Below are 26,932 nucleotides of genomic sequence, written 5' to 3'. Positions count from 1 at the left end.
TATATAGGTTCGAGTGATACATATCTTCTATGTTAACAATGCATGTATCTATAATTTATGTTTACACTTTCTCTATCCAAATGAGCTACATAGTAAAAATCAAATCCGCAACTCAACAATTAAGTTCACAAGGTGATAGCTATTGGTATGATCTTTAGCAATACCAAATAAATAGCTACCAATAGCGAATGAATAGGGATATTTAAGAAGGTTTGATACCAAAAACTTGTCAACACTACTCAAAAAGGTGGAAACTCAAAGGCTTTATAATATATGATGAAACAAGAATCAATAATAAGTCACCCCTATATATCTACACCTCCATCTCAAGTTGTCATTTCTCTAAGTCAAGCTTGGCATAAGCATAGTATGGAAACAATAACATTTTGGAAAGCAAGAATTTAGCTTTCTCAACTTTTGAAATGTTGCTATTGATATATATTCAACATCCCCAAATGAGGACATCTTGACAAAGGTTATGATCCACTTAATAAGAGTAACCATTAGTGATTAAACTGAAATCAAAATATTGCATGAATTTCTTCATGATGGAATGATTAAGACTTGAAACTTCAAACATCTTACATGTAAATCAGAATATCCATAAAAATCAATAATATTTCTCAAATCTGTATGAAACTCCAATAATCTAAATTAAATACTCTCACTCAGTGCGACACCATTTAACAAAAAGAATATTTATATTGCATTTATAGAGGAATACAGTGTTGGAATTAGGGTTGCAGAGAAACACACACAGCTTGGAGAAGACGAAGGAAGCTCAAGGCACACAATAGAGAGTGTGTTACTTAGTGTGCAATGGAAAGATAGATAGCCCTAGAGTGATGGGCGTATATACAATGCACGGAGGAAAAAACCTCCTAAAGAGGGAAAAAATGCCCCGGCGGTCCTAGTGTGTTCACACACATCACTACCACATGTATATGGTAACATCCAGCCTCATAAAAATAATTACAAACGGAGATAATGTTGTTGATGTTAGGCTTCTCTTACAAGTATTTGTCTTTCTCATCTAGAGATTCATATACACGGTATTTGTGTGTCTATGACACTAGGGAAGATAGTAGTACTATAGGGATGGCTTTTCTAAGAGCTCCTAGAGAGTACCTAATGGTTCAAGATTCTACAAAAATCCTACTATTCTTATCAAAATCTTTTAACATGGTAGTGAAAGGTTCCTCACGGAACAAAAATAGGGTGATTTCCATCTCTGCACCTGGCTGCTTGCTCATGTCCTCTCAAAACAAGTTGACTTTGTAAGTAAACAACAGATTATGTGAGCACAAAGTTATAAAGTACAAAATGATATCATTCTAATAATCTAATGACAACTATACAAAGAATAATTATAAGAAAAATCTTTGATGACTTTCCATAGATAACACAACTTACTTACATTGTGAGACTCAATCACATGCTACAAAACGATAGATGGCGCACCAAAGCCATCAACAAAATAGCACCACCCAATGTTATGAGGCGTGAAGCCTAAACATTGAAAGCCATAAAGAGGTTTAATTCCCTCCAGCATGATAAACTTAAAGATGGAGATGATCTTAAGCTCTAAATGTTCTCACCATTCTATCTTTATGTTGGAGATGAATCCTTGCAATGCCCATGCAATATTCACACCTCCTGTTCTTGTGGTATACAAGTCATGTGAGTTGATGCTTTTTCCACCTTCGGGAGTAGAGGTTTCCATGTAGTGCAAGTGAATGAAAGTAGAAGGAGTAGAATCTTGTTTCATGTTGTAATGGAGGTGAGAGAAGGGAGAGGAGCTAGCTTGGTGTGGAACTATGTGGTGGGCAAGGGGAAGAGATGGGGGAGAAGCTTGCTTGGTGCTACAATGGATATGGGAGAAAGCTAGTAGAGAGATAATGTTGGACTACAGGGGGTGCATGTGGTTGTTGCAGCCATGGAGAGCTTGGAAAAGGGTTTGTAGAGAGAGAAAATCACTTTTTAGCTATAGAATAGGTTTGGAAAGACTTTGGAGGGTGGAAAATGATGTTTTGAATTTTTTTGAGAAAATTTCTTTTTTTGGAATTTTTTAGTGCACGTTTTTTACCTTTTAAGAAGGGAAAATTTGAAATTTGAAATTTTTAGTGTATTTTTAAATCCGGGCCAAAAAGTGGGAAAAAAAGGTCAAAGTGGTCCCCCCCCCCCCCCTTTCCCCTAGCCACCTCCCTTACCTTCTCACTAGGTAAAGGCCATTAAGAGGTGTAAGGCTACCTTGTCCCCCTACTTTTTTGAGGGTATAGAGTGTGTCCACCACCCTCTTCCTATTGGCTGGCCTCTAATTAACCTTAATCCCAAAGGGCCCCTAGAGGGTTCATATTTTTCCTAATGTCTTTGCTTTACCTTTCTTCTTTGGCGGCTCTTGTTTAGTGTCTTCTGGGATCTTCTTGAGCTTTCACCTTAGTTGAGTTGTAATTGCAGGGGCTACAGCCGCAGGGAGCTCTTCTTCTACATCTTCTTTTAATCTTAACCATTCATTTTGAGATGGTGGTTTTGGCCACCTTCCACGTGCACTAATGGTTTTGTATGCAATTTTTATTAGAATTTATCCACCTCCAATGTACTTCGGGTTGTCGGTCCCCATTCCGCGGTCCCCATTCCGACCACTTGCTCAATCAAATACTGAGCGTACTTAGCTTCTTTGGGTACACTACTCTTTAATGCCCAGGTGATGGTGGTGGCTACTGCATGTGGCGGAGTGGTATACTTTTGAGGCCGCTTACTATACACATAAAAGTGTTGATTATAGAGTCTATAGATCTTAGTTGCTATTGGATCAACTTAGTCTTCAAAAAGTATGCTTAATCTTCTTTTGAGAATAAAACTTGACTTTGTCTCTTCTTTCTCTGATTGAGCTGCCTTCATTTTGTAGCCCTAGAGCATTGGCAATGATTTGGGGCGTAATGACCACCTCTATCTTCTGTCCATCAAGAGCTGTAATCACAGCTTTGCCGTCTTTTTCAATGGAGTTGGCTATTCCACTCCTACTGGAGGAGCCGCGAAGAAGTTTTATAGATCAGCTCTTTCCAGGTGGTTGAGGATGTCCTCTTTGCTGGCGTATTCATTAAGTTCTCTGAAGATCATGGGCACATCAACTGTATTTCCTTGAGGATCTGTATAAGTGCCCTGATATAATCTGACCCCTTCTGCTTCTAGTGTGGCATCATCCATCCATGCATTAGTGGGCTTTAGGGTTTTTGGTGGGATGGTGAATGGCTCTGCTATCTGCAGCCAGGATGTCCTTAAGGACAAACCTCTTCTTGTTTGTTGGAGATTCGCTGGTATCCATTGATCCTGAGTGCACTCCAAGTTCAAAGTTAGTGTCCTTCACAAAATCTGACTTTTACTTAGCTTTTAGCTATCCAAATGAGTTCAAAGTTGAACCACAAGCTAATTAGGACATACACTTTCTTTTTACAAGAAAAGAATTGCAATTTGGTTCTCATTTCATGCTGTGAGACATCATACACGTATGATGTCTATGTGCTCAGATTGAGGTAAAACTTGTCCTGTGCATAGCCCATGGCTTGTACATCACATATATTTGCCTAGTTTGAGATTTGAATCTGGGTTGATAGGATCTATAGAGGTTTTGAGATTTGAATCTGGGTTGATAGGATCTATAGAGCTAATTTTTTGGCTTATAGGATCTATAGAGGTTTTGAAATTGGAATTTGGGTGTATTTGGATGATATGAGATTCAAATGGTTTGGCACTTAGTAAATGAACTCATTGGCACATAGTCAAAACATGGGTTTGGTCAAAACCTATATTGGTGATCAATCTGGCACTAGAAACATCGTATGCATAAAATGTCTTTTATCAACTTATGACTCCACATTCATTGAGTATGATGTCTATAGCATATACATAGTGTTTATGGCTTTTGAATTGAAATTGAGATTGAATGTGGGTGTGAGAGGCCAAGAAAGGGTTTTGTGTGTCCTTTTTCATACTTGGGAAAAACTAGGTCAAACGAGGTTCGAATGGGATGAAAATTGGTGGGAAGGCTTATGAGGATTTGATCAAGGTGTTGGTTACTCCAAAATATCAGCAGTAAATCAATTTATGAAGAGTAGACATCATACGCATATGATGTCTATTGTGACTTTTTTGGCCCAAAGTGGGTGAGCTGCTTCCCCATGGTGTGTGTAATGCTATGATGTGCTCAAAAGCCGAAGTGGTTGAGTGTGCATATGTCCAAGATCAAAAGTCGAAGTGGTTGAGTGTGCATGTGTCCAAGATCAAAGATGTTGTTTTTGACTCAAAGTTTTGAAAAATGATATGGATTGTGAGCAAATCTTGACCAAATGTATCCACACTTGGTGAGGTGGATTTTCATGAGGTGCACAACAGATCTGGATGCTGAATATGCTGGCAACACTCTATTTTGACAGGTTTAGACATCATACATGTATGATGTCTACTGTGATAAAATGGGAATTTTAAGAATTTGGGTATGAAGTAGATGCATTGGACATGCCATATGTGAGTTTTCTTTGGGTTTGGAGTCCATTTTCTGTAGGTGAGGTCAAGTCCTACCAGGAGGCTCTAACTGTGCGTTTTTTGCTCCATCTATGGCTTCAAATGATCCAAATTGCATGAAACTTGATGTATGAGATGTAATGAGCATTTGGGAGGAGCTCGTATGGTCAGGTGTGCAAAACCTGTGTAAATGTGGCTGCCAGACATCATACACGCATGATGTCTAGAATGCAAAAATGACAATGTGATGCCTTGGGAGGCAACAAGCCTGTCTAGCTCTGGTTCAACCTAAAAAAGACATGTGTTAAGCATAAAAACTCCCTATTTGGCATTTCAGTGCCCGAAATGGATTTTTGTCTTCGGAGATGACTTTCAACGGTGATTCTTCTTGAGATCTTCTACCAAGCTTGTAGTTGCAGAAGAGCACCTTCCCATGGCTCCTATGTAACCTTTGGCTTTATGGATACCGTGTTTGGCGATTTATCGCTCAATTTGCATCTTTTTGTGAGAAGAAGGTCAGAGAAGATTTCCTTTGAGGTTTGACCATAATTTTTGGTTGTTGATGATATGTCGATGATGCCTGTGAAGTTTGGTGGCAAACGGACGTCTCGCTTCGTCGTGAGGGCCAAATGACGTTTTGTGTGTCCGAAGTCTATATTGATGTTTTGGTCCACCTTTTGATGATAAATCCATGAGGAGGTTACATGGGCTTGTAGACATACTTGAGACATAACTTCTCATGAAGTTTTGTGCCGTTTCAACAATCAATTCCTGATCAACTTCTGTAGTGCCCGGAGAGGTTAGGTTTTTTTTGGTTGACCGAAACCCGCATTGGAGGTCATAGAGGTGTTCTCCTAGGTTAGTGTAACCCCCTATCAAGTCTTGTAGCTATTGGGTTAGTGGTTGAAGCGTTACGAGCCAGTTTTCGTTTCTTTCCTTCAATGCCACATTGCCATTTTTGGAGTTTTTCGCGACAAAGCATGTATAGAACAAGAAGCGCATATGGTAATGAGTCCACCTCTCATGTCTGGTGTGGGTTGCGGTGTTGTGTGCATCATACAAAGTCGTAGAAAGCCCGTATGCTCTAGGTCTCTCAAGATCTCTCTCACTTGTGAATAGTGAAAATGAGCTAATCAGTGGGCCCAAATTAGCTTATATCGGGTTTCCCCGGACCACTTGTTACCAAACTTGATACATGCTCCTATCTTGCTGCAAAATGTACTTTAGGCTCAAAAATCTCTTCATTTGGACTCCGTTTGCTTTGTTTTTGGAAAATTTGTCATTTCGTTGAAAAACTGGCCAAATCAGGCTTTCCGCAACTTTCTCATAATTGCACCCCATCTTCACCATAAATTGTCGTTCACTTACTGATCACTCCCATACTTTTCTTTTTCCACTATGTCGCCATTTCACCTGCTTTTTCTATTTTTCTTTGTTTTTCTCTAGAAAATTAACAACAATCAAAGGAAAATAGCTACTTGACTCAAAAAATACCCATAAATCAAGATAATTAGATAATAGCATAATAAACCACTATATACATCTATCTATAGTATTTTTGGCTGGATTGCTCCATTTTCTCACTTTTTAAGCATGAAAATTGTGTTTTTTTACATATGTACACACACCTAAAGGCTCATCTTTGGTGTTTTTTCTCTATTTCGTGTTGTACCACATTAATTAAGGGCATATATACACGGATTTACCAAAATTCTCACAATAAAATACAAAAAACTCCCAAAATAATGAAAAATAGTGCCCCTTTTTACACTTGTAAGTCTATCAGGTCCGCATTGAGAATGCCTCCCCCTTCCTAGTTGAAGTCCTCCTGGACAACGGTGTATCATCCGAGGGTAAGTGATGTGCATATGAATTAAAAATGTGCTAATGTTGGCCATGTAATGCAGACCTATATGCATACTCAGGCAATGCATGGAAAAATTGAAGTTGTGCATGAAGAAGGTATAAGCACGATGCTTATTGGCATTTCATGTTGAGGTTTCCTGTGAAAGAATGATTGTGGTGAAAGCGGTGAAACAATAATCTCTCCAGTTTCACAACTCTTCCTTTGATAGGCATCAGAGATGGTGAAATTATTTGGTTGTGAGTCACCTCTGTAGTTGTGGTTGTCCTTCACTTAGGTATGCAAATCGGAGTTGGACAGCCATTCTTAGGAACCCAAATTCTCTGAGCTTTGCATATGGTCAGACTAGAACATGTTTGTGGTTGTCTTTCCAAAGCGTGTACTAAAGGGAGTTCCTTGGGTTGTTGTTTTGGAATCCAAATTTTGCAAGCTTACTTTGGGCTATAAGTAATTGCTTGGGCACCCATATTTGCTTAAGGAGAAACTTTGGTTTCAGCTTGCAGGTTGTAGTGGAGTTCATTGGAGAGATATCTTTGAATTGACTTTGTTGAAACCTTACGTCTTGATCCTTTCTGATCCATATCTTCTTGATAGCTTTGGTAGGCAGAGCAGGTGGGGTTTGTCATGTACGCTGTCATGAATTCCCATTGATTGACTATTGAACTCTCGTCCAGAGTAAGAGTAGCCGCTGTAATTACCATCTTTTATTGCATTGGAGAGGGGGAAAGGGGAACACACCCATCACCGAACACAATGCCTTGCTATAGCCCATGGTATACACATTGCCCCAATCCACTAGAGTTCACCTTCAAAAATCGACACTACCCGCAAGCAAACCACCGCTTGCACACAACCATACGCACACATGCCTTGCAATGCACCAAACAAACTCAATCACTTTGCTCCGCTGAATTCACAGCCTTCCACACACACACAACCTCTCTCTATCTCTCTTTGCACGACCGAATTCGGGGGGGCACACACGCCTGCACACACTCGGAAAAACATGCGAACAAGCAGAGAAGATAAGGGGGAAGGGGAAATGACGTCCAACGACAGTAGAGAATGGTCCTCTTGCATAAACAACACCATGTACAACCAATCCCGTGCCAGCACAACCTCGGCAAAAAGACAATTCCTCAAAGCCTACACAGGCCAAGGAGCATCCTGGCCAAAAATCCTCTGGCAAAAAAACTAACATTGGTCAAAGACCCCAAAAAATGAACGTCTACCTCCTTATAGGGGTGTGTCTAGGAGACCTAAAAAAGAAATAATGGGTAAGTTCCCATCTTGTGCACTTCACTTGCAGCTTCATTTGGAATTTCCTTTGCATTGCTTGCACTTGTCATAGCTCATTTTGGCACCCTCTGCATGGTGCCCACATCTTGACTCTTTGTCCTCTCAATTTGGCCACACCTGCACTTGCACTTGGACACCTCTCAGATAGGTTCCCTCTCTCTCTTCCCTTGCTTGACATTTGAGGCGGGCGGGATAGGCCCCTTGGCCATGCCCCTTGAAGCTTTCGAACTCCCTCTCTCTTGCTCTTTCCCGACTCCCATGTTGTCCATTGGACGTGAGATCCTCCCGTTGTCTTGCCCTTGATTGGCATCGGGCTGCTTCTCCTTCCATCGCGGGACCCCTCCCCTTGCCGAGCAATAGCGACATTGATATTTGTTGGGGGGGGGGGGGGGGGGGGAAACTTTGCCCTCAAATTTGTTTTTGCCTCATTGGGCGAGGGCATAAGCCCTTAAGGGCTGCCATGTCATGACTGTCCAGCAAACACCGCCGGAGGTCGTCAGCACGCCACCAACTGCAGCACCCCACGGGCACCGTCGTCACCTACTTCGGTCAAAACCGACGCCAGTCAACACCTATGCAATGCCACATGCCCTCGCCAAGGAGCTCATGCTCCCTTCACACAGTTCAAATGGGTGCCCCTCCTTGGGATAAATACCCCGGCACCCGGCTTCCAACTCACACATGTGGGATTGCCTTTTTCCACGTGGCAGCACCACAAGACCCAAGTCTTCTAAGGCTTTTAAAACGTTTAAGTGCCTCTTTTTTTTTCCAGAAAACATCCCATTTGATGGAATAGAACTCCAACCTTTTGCAATGTTTGCCAATTGTTCACTGACGATCCGATCATCGAGCCGCAAAGCTGTGCTTATAACCCACTGAGCTGACTTTGACTACTGCCAACCTTGCCACACTTCACAATTCTCTGAGCCCTCGAGCCAAGGCCGTAAAAATGCCAATCTTCATCTGCAACCAATCCCGAATAAGTGCACCCAATCTTCCAACTTCTGTATCTTTCCGCTCCGAGCTCCGTTTGACATATAGTCAATTCTGGTAGGTCCGCATGATGCATACCTTGCTCTAGAACCCTGTTACAACCCAAAAGATGCCGAATGACATGCTTCCCCATGTGGTCAGGCAGGCACCAACCTAGCCCCCAACAAAACTTCAACTGGACATAACTTGCAATCTGTAACTCTGATCTGCAATCTGAAAAGATGGATAGGCTCCATAATTTGAGCACTACATGCCTATACCCTGACTTCCACTTGGATCATCTGTCCTTAGATGCCCTGTCCAGCAAGAATCTACAACACACTGAACCTTCAACCTTCAATAACTTGGGCTCCGTAGCTCTGTTGGATGAGCCGTCTAGACCTGCTTCTTCAGCACTTCAAGCTCTACATTCTTGGACCCAAAAGCTGCACCTTGCATATCCTTCACTTGTTACCCAAATTAGCCCCTCTTGGAGCCTTCCTTGGCCTATAAGCTGCATCAATCATCCACCTCCGCTGCTACCTGTCAGCCCATGATCGTCCTAGCTGCTCCAGGCTTTTGCTAGCTTGCATATATCTGCCCATGCCATTTTCTATGGTCGACACATGTTGGCTGTATCATCATTGCCCACCCCCTAGTTGAGCATTTATGCTCAACCAAAAAAGAGGTTTATTCACCTTCTAACTGCAAAACCTGGCACACACTATGAGAAAACCAAAACCATATGTACACAGATTTATTCTGCCTACTGTCAAACCTTCAAGTGGGTTGACCCACCCCTTGCATCATACAACTTCCACCTAGATCAAACACCTGCCATTGGTGTCTTCCACCCATCTATAACTGCTCACCATAGTGCTGTACCCCAGCACATAGACCCTCATGTGTGTAGGTTGCCCATAGTCTACCTTCAACACTCCATACATCCCTCAGCAAACAAGCATACACTCCATACCAAGCAGCATCAAGCATATCACCATCAAAAAAACATGTACCTGACACAAATCTCCAACACATGCCTGACCCTCCCTCCCAACCAATTAAAGTGGAGGCCTCAAGCATAGACCCATGCACCTGCTTAACCAACCACCACATAACACATCTACCACCATATCCATCAACCATAGCTTACATACCTTCAATGGAAGAAAAGCCACTACTTGGGATTCTCCTTTCTCCACCATTGGACATGTCTGTTGCATCGGAATATCCTTTGTCTTTGGCATCACAACCTCCTCTTCGGCCACACATTCAATTCCAGCTTCATCGAGCCCTTCCTCATCTACCGTCCCTTCAAGGTTGATCAACACCTCTTGCTCTTCAGCTTCAATCACCTCTTCTACCGTTGCATCATGCTCTTCTTGGGAAGAGAGAAACTTGTGCTCTTTTGCATCCACCTCATCTTCCTCCATAGGCATGGATTCTCCATCCCTTTTGGCAAAATTCTGCAGCTATTGCACCACCATGGCACATTCCACCTCTACTTTCATCAGCATGGCCATTAGCATGGCACCACACACCACCTTCACCTTCATTCCATCATCTGTAGGCCTAGGCCGCACCACTTGGTCTTCATCATGCACCTTGGCTTGCTCTATTCCCTACTCTTCGTTGACAAGCATCTCCTCGTTGACAAGCTCGTCCACCCTTGGCACATGCACTTCACAAACTGGAAATCACCAAGGAACATAACCAACAGTAGGCCTTGCCTCAACAGGTTCTGCATTTCGAACAATTGGAATCACCTTTGGTTGGACCAAAGAGCACTTCTCTACCTCCGCAACATGCATATAATCTGCTGGCTTTAGCATGCCGAGCTCCAGCTTTTGCTTTACCTTTTTACTCTTTATCTTTGCCAAATAGATCATGTCTTCGTATGTATCTGCATTGTCTTCCACCTTTTCTCTAATCCTCGGATGCAAGCCCTCTAACAGCTTTGACAGCTTCTAATACTGATTAATTTTGACCCCAGTAGAAACCTCTAATTGTTTCCAACAAGCTTCAAACTGATCAATGAAAATGGAGAATTCCTTACTTACATCCTGCTGTACCGCCTTCAGTCTTGCACCAGCTTCTTCCGACGTAATCACCTCTCGAAACCGCTCCAAAAACTGACTTTCCAATCTTTTCCATGATTCTCGATCACTGCCCTTTAAACCATCGAACCACACTTTGGCCCGTCCTCGCATCAACAACGGCATTGTCTGCAACCTTTTTTCATCCGTCGACATACGCATCGACAGCAGCCATAACTCAAAATCTGCTAACCAATCCTCGGGATCTTCAATGCCTGTAAATATGGGGCCAAAACCTGGCTCCACCATATCTATTAGCTTCAAACTCGACCATCAAACACTTTGACCACTAGCCAACCGCTTTGTCAGCTTAAAAACACTTCTTCCAACCGCAAATCGGAGCATCAGGTAGCTCCTCATTGGGGGCACTAGAAGATGGAGAGGGGGAAAGGGGAACACACCCAGCACCCCACACAATGCCTCGCTATAGCCCAGGGTATACACAGTGCCCCAATCCACTAGATTTCACCTTCAAAACTCGACATTACCCGCAAGCAAACCACCACTTGCACACAACCATATGCACACACGCCTTGCAATGCACAGACAAACTCAATCACTCCGCTCCGCTCAATTCACAACCTTCCACACACACTGAGTCTCTCTCTATCTCTCTTTGCACGACCAAATTCGGGGGGGGCACACACGCCTACACACACCCGGAAACACACGTGCACAAGCAGAGAAGAGAAGGGGGAAGGGGAAATGACGTCTAGAGACAGTAGAGAATGGTCCTCTTGCGAAAAAAACACCATGTACAACCAATCCCGTGGCGGCACAACCTTGGCAAAAAGACAATTCCTCAAAGCCTGCACAAGCCAAGGAGCATCCTAGCCAAAAAACCTCTAGCAAAAAAACTAACATTGGTCAAAGACCCCAAAAAAAGAACGTCTACCTCCTTTTATAGGGGTGTGTCTAGGAGACCTAAAAAAGAAATAATGGGTAAGTTCCCATCTTGTGCACTTCACTTCCAACTTCATTTGGAATTCCCTTTGCATTGCTTGCACTTGTCATAGCTCATTTTGGCAACCTCTGCATGGTGCCCACATCTTGACTCTTTGTATGTTCAACTTGGACACACCTGCACTTGCACTTGCATTTTGGACACCTCTCGCATAGGTTCCCTCTCTCTCTTCCCTTGCTTGACATTTGAGGCAGGCAGGATAGGCCCCTTGGCCATGCCCCTTGAAGCTTTCGAACTCCCTCTCTCTTGCTCTTTCCCAACTCCCATGCTGTCCATTGGCCGTGAGATCCTTCCCTTGTATTGCCCTTGACTAGCATCAACGGGCTGCTTCTCCTTCCATCACAGGACCCCTCCCCTTGCCGAGCAATAGCACCATTGCTATTTGGGGGGGGGGACACTTTGCCCTCAAAAAGTTTTTGCCTCATCGGGCGCGAGCACAAGCCTTTAAAGGCCGCCACATCATCACTTTCCAGCAACCGCCGTTGGCGATCGTCAGCGTGCACCACTAACTGCAGCGTCCTACGGGCACGGCCATCACCTACTTTGGCCAAAACTGGCGCCAGTCAACACGTGCCATCTGCCATCTGCACACACTTCAAATGGGCGCCCCTCCTTGGGATAAATACCTCGGCACCTGGCTTCCAACTCGCGCATGTGGGACTCCCTTCTGCCATGTGGCAGTACCACAATGCCCAAGTCATCTAAGGCTTTTAAAAAGTTTAAGTGCCGTTTTTTTCCAAAAAACATCCCATTTGATGGAATAAAACTCCAACCTTTTGCACTGTTTTCCAACTGTTCACTGACGATCCGATCATCAAGCCACAAAGCTGTGCTGATAACCCACTAAGCCAAATCCAACTACTACCAACCTTACCGCACTTCACAATTCTCCGAGCCCTCGAACTGAGGCCGTAAAAATGCCAATCTTTATCTGCAACCAATCCCAAACAAGTGCACCCAATCTTCCGACTTCTGTATCTTTCCGCTCCGGGCTTTGTTTGACAAGCAGTTAATTCTTGCTAGCTCCATATGATGCATACCCTACTCTAGAACCTTGTCGCAACCCAAAAGTTTCTAAATGAAACGCTTCCCCATGTGGTCAGGCGGCACCAACCTAGCCCCTGACAAAACTTCAACTGGCCATAACTTGCAATCCATAACTCTGATCTGTAATCTAAAAAGATAGGTAGGCTCCAAAAATCAAGCACTACATGCCTATACCCTAACTTCCACTTGGACCATCTGTCCTCAGCTGCCCTGTCCGACAAGAATTTGCAACACACTGAACCTTCAACCTTCAATAACTTGGGTTCCGTAGCTCTGTTGGATGAGCCGTCTGGACCTACTCCTTCAGCACTTCAAGCTCTACATTCTTGGACCCAAAAGCTTCACCTTGCATCTCCTTCACCTGTTACCCAAATTAGCCCCTCTTGGAGCCTTCCTTGGCCTATAAGCCGCATCAGTCATACACCTCCGCTGCTACCTGTCAACCCATGATCTTCCTAGCTGCTCCAACCTTTTGCCATGCTTCTGCTAGCCTACACATATCTGCTCATGCCATCTTCTATGGTCCACACACTTTGGCTGTACCAGCGTTGTTGGTCTCTTTGGAATCTATTGTTGGACAATGGTTGTTTTTGTAAGGGTTGCTTACCTTTATCCGTCGAGTACATCATTGATGGTTTGTTTGTAGCTACAATAGCAAAAGGAACTTGTTGTTTTCCTGAAGCAGATTGAATGTTGACTATATTGGATCTCTAATCAAGTTGTACATTATGCCTTCTCTGCCATGGTTGACTGAGCAATGAAGGATGTTGTGTGGGATTATCTTCTACCACATAAAATTTATGCGGATAGACATATTGATTAACCTGTATCAGGAGCACTGTCCAACCCATTACTGTGATTGAGTGCTTTGAATAACTATGAAGATCTTATTGTGTTGACTGTAATTTATTGTGAAGTTGGAGTTGCTTATAAAGGCTATAGGAGAGCAGATTAACTTGAGCACTTGAATCAAGCATTAACGTCACCTCCACTTGATTGCGTCCTAGTTCGATAGCAATTGCGGGATCCTGCATGTTCTTGATTTCAAAGTCTGCTACTTTAATGGCATTGATCTTCAGGGGAGGCCCATGCTGTAGTTGTTGTCAGAGAAGTCTCCACTTTGCTATTTGTTCCTTGGCCTCTACTTGTGCTTTAGCAACAATTTGCTTTCTTTCCCGAGTCTGTTTCTTTTCCTTCTGGATTTTCAGAAGCATACTCGGAGTTAGGGGTAGATGAAATTTCTTAAGCCAACATCCACTAATCTAGTTGGGCTTTTGTCACTGTCTGATGTAGCAAGTTTAACAACACCATTTGGTGATGAGTCTTTGATCATAAATGGCCCATTCCTTGCTTCTTTAGCTTCTTAGCATGTTGTTTTAACGTCACTGTCTAATGTAGCAAGTTTAACAACGCCATTTGGTGATAAGTCTTTGATTATAAATGGCCCATTCCTTGCTTCTTTGGCTTCTTAGCATGTTGTTTTAACGTCTAAATTAGGACATAATTGCTAGTTTTGAATTCTTTTGATTATACATGCTTATCGAAAAAATCTTTTTGCCTTTGTTTTCGCACATAGATGGAAGCTACTACTTTTAAGCGAAGCTCATCTTGCCGTTCAAGGTCATCTATTTGTGCAAACATTTCATGTCCTGTTCACTCAAGTTGTTTGTCTACTCTTAGTGTTGGGATTAGGAATTCCATGGGCAAGATAGCGTTACGACCAAATACCATGTTGCACGGTGTCGTGCAACTTCGCTACCATGCTAAGAAATATACCAAGAAAATGCATGTCAAGCTTATTTGAAGCTTACCTGATTAATGGTCAGTGTTCAGTGCTTCCTAACAAGCTAGTTTACGATTAATGTATGCCAAATGTGGATTTAAATGGCCAATAGATGCCTTGATGATGCTAAAAAGAGTACGATTAAAGTGATTACATATGGGAGTTTATGATCTAGAATTGCAGTGCTGAAGTGCTCTACCGGCCTGCCTTTACGGCTCGATTAGAGCTATGGTGAAGAAGTTAAGACAGTTTGAAGTTTGAGTCAATTGTAGATCCATACCGGATTGAGAAAGTGTAGGTGAGGGATCAGAGATGGATAGAATGCATGGGCCTGAAGTGCTCACTTTGTGGAGCGCGTCAGTCTTTTCAGATCAACGATTGGAGTTACAGTTACCAAGATATCGCCAGATTAAATTTCATCGTGGGCAACTTCCGTACCAGTTTGGTCGGCTTGATCGGTGTGCCATTTGAGAATTCATGGGCTTCAACCACATTCTGGAATATCATGCAGTAAGTGCTTGATGTTTATCTGAGAGGAAAGCTATCGTGTTTGGCAGTATCTTAGCCGATATGAATGCCAAATGTGTTGTGACAGGCAATGCTTTGGTTGATATGTTGTGCCTGACAAGAATATTATTTATTGGAGATTACTGATAGCAGGAAATGCCCAACACGGCTATGGTTTAAGCAGATGTGGAGTCGAAGGCCTCTCTCAAAATGCAATCAACTATACCTGCGTGCTAAAGGCCTGTGGTACTATCGAAGAAATTGAAATAGTAGAAAAATTCACGATGATATTGTTAGTCAAGGGCTGTTGGAGGAAGATTTTGTGCTTGGCAGGCTTGGCTAACCATGCCGTGCTCAACAATGCCTTGCCCCATATGTATACCAACTGTGATGCCTTTACAAAAGCATGAAGTGTATGTCTAATGTGGTGCCGTTACAAACACACAAAAAGCTCTTGATGAGCTCTTTGTCCAAAATGATGTCTCATGGAGTGTATTGATTGGTAGATATGCATGTCAAATGTAGTGCCTGCCCATATGAAGCTATGGCCGCCAAAGGCAAGCCGCCCAGTGTGGCACAAAAGGCTGCCCATAAACCATGGGATGGCCACGCCATCGAGAAAAAGGGTTTGAGTGTGTGTGAAAGAGAAGGGAAATATGGGGAGATGGCCGGGGCGGCAGTCAGCGTGAGTGCAGCAGGCAAAAGACGCGCTCATAGCGCACAGTAGGGACTTCCGTTGAAGTTCTCCATGAAGGTACCACCTTTGCAGGTGTTCGCGCACTTCAAACCCCGGCCTTGCCACGTCACAGATGGGGGAGATTTTTTAAGAAGCTAAATATAGAGGAGTTTGGGGGAAAAGGGGCATAAACGAGGGGAATTGCATAGGGAAAGAGATAGCATAAGTAAAAGAGGGTATCAAGGGTTGAAAAAACAGGGAACAACAGAAGAAGCTCTCTCTCTCTCTCTCTCTCTCTCTCTCTCTTCTAGAGAGGAGGTTTTGACGACGAACACGGAAATCAAGAGGAAGGAGGAAGGCAAGGAAATCTCTCTCCCTCTCTAGGCCAAGAACCCTTTACCTCTCTTGCCTTACCTCTGTCCCTCCTCAACTTAATGAATCAAGTACAAGGCATGAAGAGAAGGGAAGGGAGGTTGTTGCATGAAAACAAAGAAGTAGGAGGTGAAGGGTAAGGAGCTCAAAAAGGAAAGAAAGGGTCTGAAGGCTCTCGGACATAGGCTATTGGGAGAAGAACAAGATGAAAAAGGAAAGTAAGCATGTCTCTCTCTCCGAAGTTTGTGGTCGCTCTCTTGGCATGAGAGAGCTCAATCTCTCTCTATATTGAGGGCTTTAAGGCTCTCTCTCGCGAACTTGGTGGGCAAGAACAAATAAATTTTTTGGGCAAAGAGAAATCATAGCTCAAATTTTTGGAAACACAAGGCAAGAAGGAAGGATCTCAAGGAGAGCTATCGGGACGAGATTAGTCAAGCAGAGAATATGACATAGAGATAGTTTGCAAAACATTTGACAATAAATGAAGCATGAAGATTGAGGCAATGGGCAGAATTAAAGTTTGCAGATTCTTGAAGGTAGTCGAAGTAGATAAAGCAACAGGAGGGAATTTCCATCACCGTCATCAGCTTGAAGATTGATTAATTATCTTGCTAAGTCCCGGTGTCATTAATGGTCCGGATAATCCTGTAAAATAGGAGCTTAAACTCCTAGTTAGTAGATGATCCAAGTGACGGTGCTGTTAACAGCCCACCTTGGCTAAGGATTAAGTTGCACTCAAAGAATTATTTAATTAATTGATGATTACAGTGATTGTCATAGCCTTTTGCACCTGTTGTTCTTATTCTCTCTCTCTTCACACCTCTCACAGCCAAAGGCCCACGCCTTCTTGGCTCACTTTTTGAACACATATCCCCCGACATCTCTGGTGAACCCGATGCGAAATGAGCCGGGGTGGGAGGTAAAGATGGATATGCTAGAACAATTAAAGCAGCTTATTTAACGATCTCAATTCCAATGGATTTGATAGAAATCTAGTAGTTGCAGATTTTCCATAAATAATGGAATTAGTTTAGGGATGTCTACAGGAAGCAAGATCCATGTAGATAAAAAAGTAGATTGATGATGCTGTAGAGCTAGCACTTGATGCTATATGGCAGCAATACCATAATTTTTAGGGATATGATCCAAAAGGTTTTATTGCATGTTATGAAGTCAAGATGAAGAGCCAAAATGTTCCAGAAAATCAGATGATTGCAGCTTGTGAAGAGGTTGTAAACTCAGATTTTAAAAAGCAGGTTCAAGAACTGGCAGACGCATATCCTACACAGTGGGACTATTTTGCAGAAGAATTTATTTGCGAAAGCGCAAGGATTCTAGATATGGAAATAAAAGAGATTACTAAATGAAGCCACATTGTCTTTAGTAAAGGTGAAGAGGATTAGATGCAGTTCCTTAATTACGATCAATTATGGGAGCATGTTTCTACAAGAAGCAAAGCCAAAGCAAATGCAGAGCTGGAAGTAGAAAATTTGATCTCAAAGGACCATATTTTGAGCAAGGTATAAAAGGTAAATGATGATTTAATGCTGAAACAGACTTATATGATTTTTTTTCAAAGATTGATCGCATAGATGATACCTCCAATAATGGTTTCAGTGAAGACATAGACTGTACAACAAGTGGTTCACAAGCTGCTTACCTTGACATGGGATATTCTGAAGGAGTTCATCATGCAGATGAGCCTCTTTGGGATATTTATAAAACTATCAGCACTATAGCCAAGCAGGAAAACATGTTCACTACAAATGAGTGCATAAATAAAGTTGTTATATACACAGTAGCTAATGAAGTGACCAAGATTGTGAACCCAACGCAGTATGAGCCTAAGGATGTCAATGAACCTATGATTGCTACTAACAATATGTTTGCAGATGCTGTTATCATGGAAGAAGATGCTATAATCGATGCTTTTTGTCTAGATCTGAAGGAGATGTTTATGATAGTTTAGAAGAGATTTCTAATGTGTGTACCTCTTCAAAGGGGGTGCCAGATGTGCGCACCTCTTCAAAGGGGGTGCCAAATGAGCCTTTTACAGTGCTATGATGGATTGCTAAGTAACATGAATGTAGATGAAGAAGCAGAAGGTGACATGGATGAGTATGAAGATTGCCTAGATCATGCTAATTGTGAACAGATTATTGATAGGGACTTTTCATCTATGCTTGTACATGGGCTGCATGAGGAGATAACGCCTACAGCTGTGATGAATGTTAAAACTTCCAAGGGTGATTTTCTCGAGGATTCTATGGATGAAGATTTATAAGTTGAAGCTGTTTTTCATGAGATCAAGCTAAAACCCAACTAGTAAAAATTCCTCTGATGATACAGGTCCAAAGACTCCCAAGGTTTTTCGTGATGGCTATGAAGCTAGAGGGGGTGATGATGCTAAATCATCATTGATACTGCATAAAGTGCACATGATTTTTTATTTCCTTGGACAATGTGCCAAATGTAGCTGGATTTGGATGCTATTCCTATTGATGCTTATGTCAGTGATGTCTTAGCTGCCAGTAAAAGGGAGTCAAAATTCTTTAATGCTTGTTGGTAACGAGATTAAGTTGCCCAAAGTTTATGAGATGTGGGTACTGCACTATGCTTCAGGTGAAGCTCTAGTATATTGCGGAGCCCATCAATGCTATGTGATCTCAATGGTGTTTGATCCAGTAGATTCTAAGGATATTCATAAGCAGATTCAATATGGATGTATACTATCAAGCATACATAGTAATTGCGTGCTATTTGAACCAGGGGTAGCGTATTTGCGCCATAAATGCTTGATGCTGATTGATAGAGGAGATGTATGCTCATGTGGATATTATGATGCTCCAATGTGTGGGCAATTCCTTATTATTCCATTTGATCCTGGGGGCTACTAAAGTGCAAGTTGCATATGTGAAGAGTAAAAATTATCTATTGTAGCAGGTTGCATGGTACAAGGTTTTTTTTTCTAGATTATTCTAAGTCAGAAGAGGTTCTGGTTATGTGTTAGTGAAGTTAACTAAGGTGAGGGAGAGGTAGATTCGCCTTTGGTATCTCAGGGGGAGCCTATACTCCCCAAGAGTGTCCACATCAATATCCTGCCCCTTGCTTTCATGGAAAACCACCCTGCAAAGCAATCACTCCCCAAAGTTCTACTACCCGATGGTAGGAGTCTTGTGGAGGTGCAAGAAGTTGAGCGCTATATGCAAGCGGCTAGGGAGAGGGAAATGGAGAGTTTCCTAGAACAACGCCAAGCCATGAAGGGAAAGACCCCTGGGACAATAGGCATAACAATCAAGCAATCGAGTGCTCGTGAGTTAGTAGGCAATGTGGGTCAAACTGTGGGGAACAACAATGTTTCCACCTCAAGGGAAACCTCTAGTACGTCAGGCCTAGAAGGGTTATTTCTCAACGAAAATTGGGAATATGACCTACAAACTAAAACCTTCACTGACCTATACACGGGTTACACATACCATATAGGTTGGTTAGAAGTTGTACTATCTACTTCTAGCCCCACAAGTCTAGAGGAGCAACAACAGATGGTCTGCAATGTCATCCATAGCATCATCCAATCGGAGAGGCAAAAGGGAGTGATTAACATTCCTTCAATAGGCCTTATGAGATTCTTGGATACAGGCAAGACCAGACAACCGACACTATCACAGATGGAAACTCCTTCACTGAGTCCAATCGACCCTTCATATATTCTGTCGCCTAGAGTTTTGGTACAGTCTGAACCCACAAGTAGTAGTTTTACTTTTCCAAATCTAGCTCATCTTTCCCTTGATGACACCATGTCTACCATGCCTACCCCAATGATGGGCATTCCAAGAAACACGCCATGGACCTCATTTGTTAGTGAAGCACTACTACATGCCAGTCGCTCAATGTCGGCAATAGTATCTACAAGTGTGTACAATAGTATACACCTATAGGTCCTCGTACTCATGTATCCCCTACCCCTCCCATTGTTTCAACAACCTATGCTCCACAAAAAAAACACCCAAGATCTTATTTCAATGGGACCATACCGGCTAGCATTAGCATGCCACATGGTCTTCCTATGCGCCAAGACCAATGCCAATACCTACTCCACATGTAGTCTTTGGAGTGCCTTCACCCATGGTGCCTCCTCACGTAGGTAACTTGGCAACATTTTCTCAAGCTATCGGTCGATCTATTGCTGAGAATATGTGTAACATGCCTGATAGAGAGCCTAGAAATAAGGCAGTACAAATAGCCAAGCTCACACAAAAATCTAGTGGAGATGGGGATGTGAGAAAGCATATCGAAGTGTTTGAACAAATATGCAATTCTCTAGGAGAACACAATGACCTACATAAGAGTAATGCTTTAAGCCTAACTTTAAGTGGGAAGGTTGGGGATTGGCATAGAACCCTAAGGGTGGAAGAAAAAACGATTTACCTTTCTTAGGAGACTGTTTTAAAAGAATAAATACAAGAGGGAGTGCTTTGGGGTGTAGCCTCTCAGCTCCAGAAAGCCCAACGAGAGGAAGGAGAGTCGGTGAGTCGCTTGAAGCATTTGAATTCTTGTTGTAATCCAAATGAGCGCTTTAATAATAATCAATTGCTTGATAGATTCATTAGGGTATTATGACATGAGGATATCTACAATGGCCTAGGCATTCACTGGTAGTATGAGGACCATAGCATATTGAGCACCATTGTTGCTCCCTTCTTGGATACATATGATTGTTTTGTGGAGCAGAATTGTCTCTAAGACTCTCTTGAATGGCCTTGGTGAGATCTGCTAAAGTCATCTGAGATATCTTTGGCTCCTTAGCAATAGGCTTTAGGGTCATTGACTGATACCCCGATGATTGCAAGCTAGTAGATTTAGGCTCAACAGACACTCTTTCTCCTTGAATCATTAAATTATCCTCCAATTGGATCGCATTGGTGGTGACTGCTTCCTAAGTCCTACTTTTAGAGTAAAATTCAATGGGAATTGCAATGCGTGTGGGAGGTATGGTCATCAAGCTAAGGATTGCATAGTATTTAAGCGTGCAATGGCCAATAGACCAACCTTAGCATGAACAGACACACCTCGAGTTTCTGCGTTGATGCCGGCCCCACCTCTTAAAAAAGAAGTCACAACACATGGTCCCTAGGGCCCAGAATGTTGTGCAAACAACACCCTTACCACCTCCAGTGCTAGGACCGCAACCACCACATCTGAGAATCACTTCTGTGAATCAAGTGGCTTGTGAGTCATCTATTGCATGTTTGGAAGGTTGTGAGGAAGATATAGACCCTAATATTGCCTATGGGATTGATGCGCTTGAAGAAATTCCACAATACTACATGGAGAACTCTTGGGGACAAGTCAAACCTGTCTATCAAATAGCTGCTCTTGCTGCAAGAGGCCAAAATATCAATTACACTGCCAAGAGACCACCTCTTGAATGCTATGAGTGTGGAGGTTCACATTGTGTGGCCGAGTGTTCTATTAGGCTACAAAAGAATGCTACACTAATGCAAACCAATCAAGCGAGCACATCTACAATGCCGATACTCATATCGAATTGATGTGTCATAGATCATTTGATTTCCCAATGTCCAAATAATCCAAATGTGCCAAAGATCACGCCATTAAACTTGATTGAGGCTACCGAGGAGCCATCACAAAGTATACTTGTGGTACCAATAAACGTACTCACATGATCGATGCTCCAAAAACAAATTTATATTATTGAAGAAAGAGACATGGTATCAATTGCCCAATCTCAAAAGAATAAGAAAACACGAAGGAAGAGATTGCAAAAAGCAGTGAAGTCAGACCCCAGTTCAAAGACCAATATAGGGACTGGTGACAACCCCGTGTATATGAACAACGTTGAAGAGGATTCTGATTTAGGTGAAACCTTGGAGACCAAAACGGCCACTAAGAAAGAAACCAACAAGGCAAATCATCATGAGCCACAATGGCCAAGATCCAAGAAGAAGATAGGAACTTATCCAAACCCTATAGAGGAGATCGAGCAAGTCAAGAAATTAATGAGTTTGGTAGAAGATACCCAAAGGGATCTAGAATGTAATGGAATTTGCCTATTCAATTTGAGAGTAGCGGAATTTAATGAGAGTACTTTCAAGAAATGATTTTGTGAGCATAGCGGGTAGACATAATTGAAGATAGCAACATAATTATAGCAATTAGTTAACTTGGCATAGACAATACTTTTGCAAGAGAGAGAATTTAGAGAACATGACAACAGTTGAGGACCGGATTTATGTGGAGCCGGTCCCCCCTCCAATAGGCATTTGTATTATGATTTCTCCCATAAAGAGAGACTTGTTACAATACATTCTTTGTGTTCCTTGTGACCTAGGTGAAGCAATGAAGATGGAAAGCTTCATGCATCACCATCATAGCATAACCTAAACTTGAAGAAAGCTTTAACTATACCAAGCCTCAGTCCCAAGACCTCAAACACCTTCGAAGGTGGAGAGAGCTAGCAGGGAATGAGGGTAGGGAAGAGGAAGAAGAAACATTTCGTAGGAGAAAGAATTAGTTCCTCACTTATCATACTCTTGTTGCTAGCATACATAATAGCATGGTAATGAAGAAGAAGGAGATGGCAAGCTTAAGCATTGAAGCATGGCTCTTGGTTGGATTTGCACTCCGTAGCCAAGAGTGTTGGTGTAGGCTCTCAACCTTTACTTGCTTGGAGAGGGAGCTCTTCCACTTTGCATAGCAGACAATGAGAGTGCTTGTGAGTGTGTGTGGGTGAGTATACCCCCTAAGCACCCCCCTAGCTTTCTTGGGTCGACCCCCCCCTTGTAGCTCATGCTTGAAGCTCATTGGACCCCTCCAGGCCTAGCCAATCACAAGCAGGAGCCATTACAAGCAACATGGGTAGCCTTGGGACAAGTGTCCCCCTTTCCCCTTTGAGAGAGAGGAATTGATAAATGCAAAATCAATTAATTAAATATCCTAAATTATCATTGGACCCCTTGGGTGGCCAACCAATAGGCTTCAGGCACACCATGAGGGCAACATGGGGAGGAACTTGACAAGTGTCCTTGCTGCCTCTTCAAGCTGGGGCTTCCCTTGTGTGTGTGTGTGTGTGTGTGTGTGTGTGTGTTCTCTCTCATCCCCCCCCCTTGTAGGCTCGCCCCCCTCCTTGTAGGGATCTTTTTGACTTTGGATGAGCAAGCCCCTTAGTCATCAAGCATGACTAAGCACTTGAAGTAGGGGGTGTTCCCACAAGCGTCTCAGGCCAGCTTCTCAAGGCACCTCAAGCACCTTAATCATGCACCAAGTCAAGCACCTCAAGCATGGAGCCAGTCAAGCACCTCAAGCATCTTAATCAAGCACCTCAAGCATGACAAGCACCTCGAGCAGGACAAGCACCTCAAGCACGACAAGCACCTCGAGCTTGGGTCGGGTTCCCACCTCAAGCTCAACCCTAGCTTACCTAAGGTCAAAGGACTTTTACACACATTATTGGAGGTCATCAATGAAGCTAACCCTAAGGTCTTAGGCTCCATTGGTTAGCCTTGCTCTTGATAGACCATCTCCAATTTGGGCCCCTTTACTATTGGCCCCGTGTTGAGATAGATCTATAAGCACATATCTATATCTTAACACTTGTTCCCATTTATTCTCCCACATTAAGTGATCAATTTAATATGAGAAAATCATTTGGGTTGGTTAGATATTAGATTTTATGACATAGAACCAGCACCTAGGTAGATCCAGATTATAGACACATTGTTTCCTACGCAAAAACAACCTCACCAAGTACATAAACCCTTAGCCATACCTAGTTTCATCCAAGAAGAAAATGACTTAAAGTCATGGAAAAGTGGGCGTACTCACTTCTTGTTGGGGAAAGAATGTTTACAGAGGGACTACCTGACCCTATTGAAGAAATGGAGATCCCATCTTTCCCATGTCAAGGGACTGAAGCCCAAAAGTTGCCGTTAAACATTGCCAAATTGATGGATTTCATGGCTTCAGAAGTTAGAACCACCATCAAATCCAAACTATATGGAGAACTTGAACTATTCTTAGCTCTTCAAGATTTCCTCAATGGAGAACTGAAGGTCGGGCTACCACAATTTGCACAGATGGATGGAGGTAGGGAGATGCCAATAGAGGAGGAACACTTAGATCCACAACCCAACCTAGTTGAGAACCTTGTTGTAGAAATACCTGTTAACAAGTTGGGAAAATAATTTAAGGGCGACAAATCCAATGCAACCATACCAATCACTACCAAGGGATTAACTATGAAGGTAATCCTTGATGGTGGTGTTGGGGTTAGAATTCTGACTAAAAATTGTTGGGAAACTATGGGAAGACCCCACCTTGGTGTTGGAATTAGGGTTGTAGAGAAACACACACAGCTTGGAGAAGACGAAGTAAGCTCAAGGCACACGATAGAGAGTGTATTACTTAGTGTGCAATGGAAAGATAGATAGCCCTAGAGTGATGGGCGTATATACAATGCTCGGGGGAAAAAACCTCCTAAAGAGGGAAAAAATGCCTCGGCGGTCCTAGTGTGTTCACACACATCACTACCACATGTATATGCTAACAAATCCCCCCTGGAGTGATGCGGTGAATGAGAGCTGGCACGTGAGTAAAGGGAAGTTCCATGCCCTAAGGACAGGATCATTCCACAAAGGGGAGTAAGCCCAAAGCTTTGCAGAAAGCTTCAAGCTTCTCACGAAACAATGCCTTTGTGAAAAGATCTGCAAGGTTGTCCTGTGTTGGCACATAAGCCAAGCTGATCTCTCCTGCTGAGAGCCTCTCCCTGACATAGTGGTAATGCACCTCAATGTGCTTTGTGCGAGCATGAAAAACTGGGTTCGTCGCAAACTGCCAATGCGCTCTGACTGTCAGTGTAGATAGTGTTGGCAGTGTCCTGTCCAACACCCAAATCAGCCATAACGCATCTGAGCCATACACACTCAACCGTAGCTGTGAAGACTGCCCTGTACTCAGCCTCACAACTCGAAGTGGCCACAGTAGGTTGCTTCTTGCTCAACCATGATATACATGAACTGCCAAGCATGAAACAAAAACCACTTGTGGACAATCACGTGTCAAAACAACCAGCCCAATCTGAGTCCGAAAAAGCATGTAAGTCTGGCGGCAATGATCCCCCCTTGGGATAAAACAAGCCAAGATGTAAAGTGCCACTAAGGTAGCGGAAAATCCTCTTGACAGCCTGCCAATGCTTAGGCCTTGGGCTATGCATAAATCTACTGACCTGTGAGACTGCAAACTGAATATCCGGCCTCGTGTTGCATACATAAATGAGGTAGCCAACATCAGTTTGGTAAAGAGTGACATCAGCAGGATCGCCAGCATCATGTAGACTCAACTTCAAACCTGTTTCCATGGGAGTGGCAATAGGTTTGCAATCCTCAAGTCCAAACTTACATAGCAATGTCTCTATGTAACTTTTCTAACACAAGGCAATACCACCATCACACTGCTTAAATTGTATAGCCAAGTAATGATGCAATAGCCCCAAATCTTTCATCTTGAAAGTAGCATTCAACTCAGCCTTAAATTCAGTAATAAGTCTCTCATTTGGTCCAGTCATCAGCAAATCATCAACATAAAGAACCACGATGAGAAATACATCACCCTCACGCTTTACATACAATGTGCTTTCTGTTGGACTGTTACGAAAGCCTTGTTTGACCAAATGAGTGTCAGCTTTCTCATACCAAGCACGAGGAGATTGCTTCAACCCATAAAAAGCCTTGTTACATTTGCACACTTTGTCTTCTTGTCCTTTTATGACAAAACCGCGAGGCTGCGTTACATAAACTTCCTCAAATATGTCACCATTCAAGAAAGCAGTAACAATGTCTGATTGATGTACATCCCAACCAAAATGAGCTGCCAATGCACATAGAAAACGCACAGTAGTCATACGACAAGTGGGAGCAAAAGTCTCTTCATAATCTATGCCTTTTTGCTGTGCATAACCCTTTGCAACAAGTCGACCCTTATGGCGATCAATCTCACCATCCGGCTTGCGTTTCAACTTTGTAAACCCACTTAGTACCAATGGCCTTTTTGCTAGGAGGCAAATCACATAAATTCCATGTGTCATTCTCTATAAGTGCATCATATTCTGATTGCATGGCAGCCATCCAATTTTCTGAATTCTGTGCTTCATCAAAAGAGAGAGGCTCCTCAACATCATGTAAACTAGACACAGCCAAAGCATAAAAATATGATGCATAAGATGCATAGCGAGAGCCTGAACGAGTACCACTAGACAAAGGTGCATCCAATTTACTGTCACACAAAGTGTGCACCAGCCATTTTGGCATACCTCTAGCCTGCTCATTTTCAGCCCTTTCCTCATCAAGTACATCATGTACATCTACATCAGTAATAAGCTGATCTGAAACATTTTCAGAAACCCCCATAGGCTGTACATTTGGCTCATTGGAACTTACATTCGTATTTCCACCACTGAAAAGAGGCAACAAAGTGTCATAAATGTCCTGTGAGCTTACATTAATGTCTCTAGTACATGACAGCAAGGGCTGAATAGAATCTTCCACAAACACTACATCCCATGAAACCAGAATATGTTTTGTTTGCGGATAATACAACTTGTAACCTTTGCTTTCAGCACTATAACCAACAAAAATACATTTGACAAGCATGCATCGTGGACAAGAGGATTGTAAGTGCACTCTACGCTAAAAGCCCATTCTGCATCAACATCAGCAACACAATCTCCTTTCACAGAAGACTCAACAATGGCCGCATTTGTAGTGGAACCAGCATTTGCAGTGGAACCACCCTCTTTCTTCGTAGCCTCTTTGGC

Source organism: Adiantum capillus-veneris, chromosome 2 (genome assembly GCF_014529385.1).
Source record: "Adiantum capillus-veneris isolate H3 chromosome 2, ASM1452938v2, whole genome shotgun sequence".
Lineage (NCBI taxonomy): Eukaryota > Viridiplantae > Streptophyta > Polypodiopsida > Polypodiales > Pteridaceae > Adiantum > Adiantum capillus-veneris.
The sequence above is the reverse complement of the archived record's forward strand: the minus strand, read 5'-3'. Positions refer to the sequence as shown.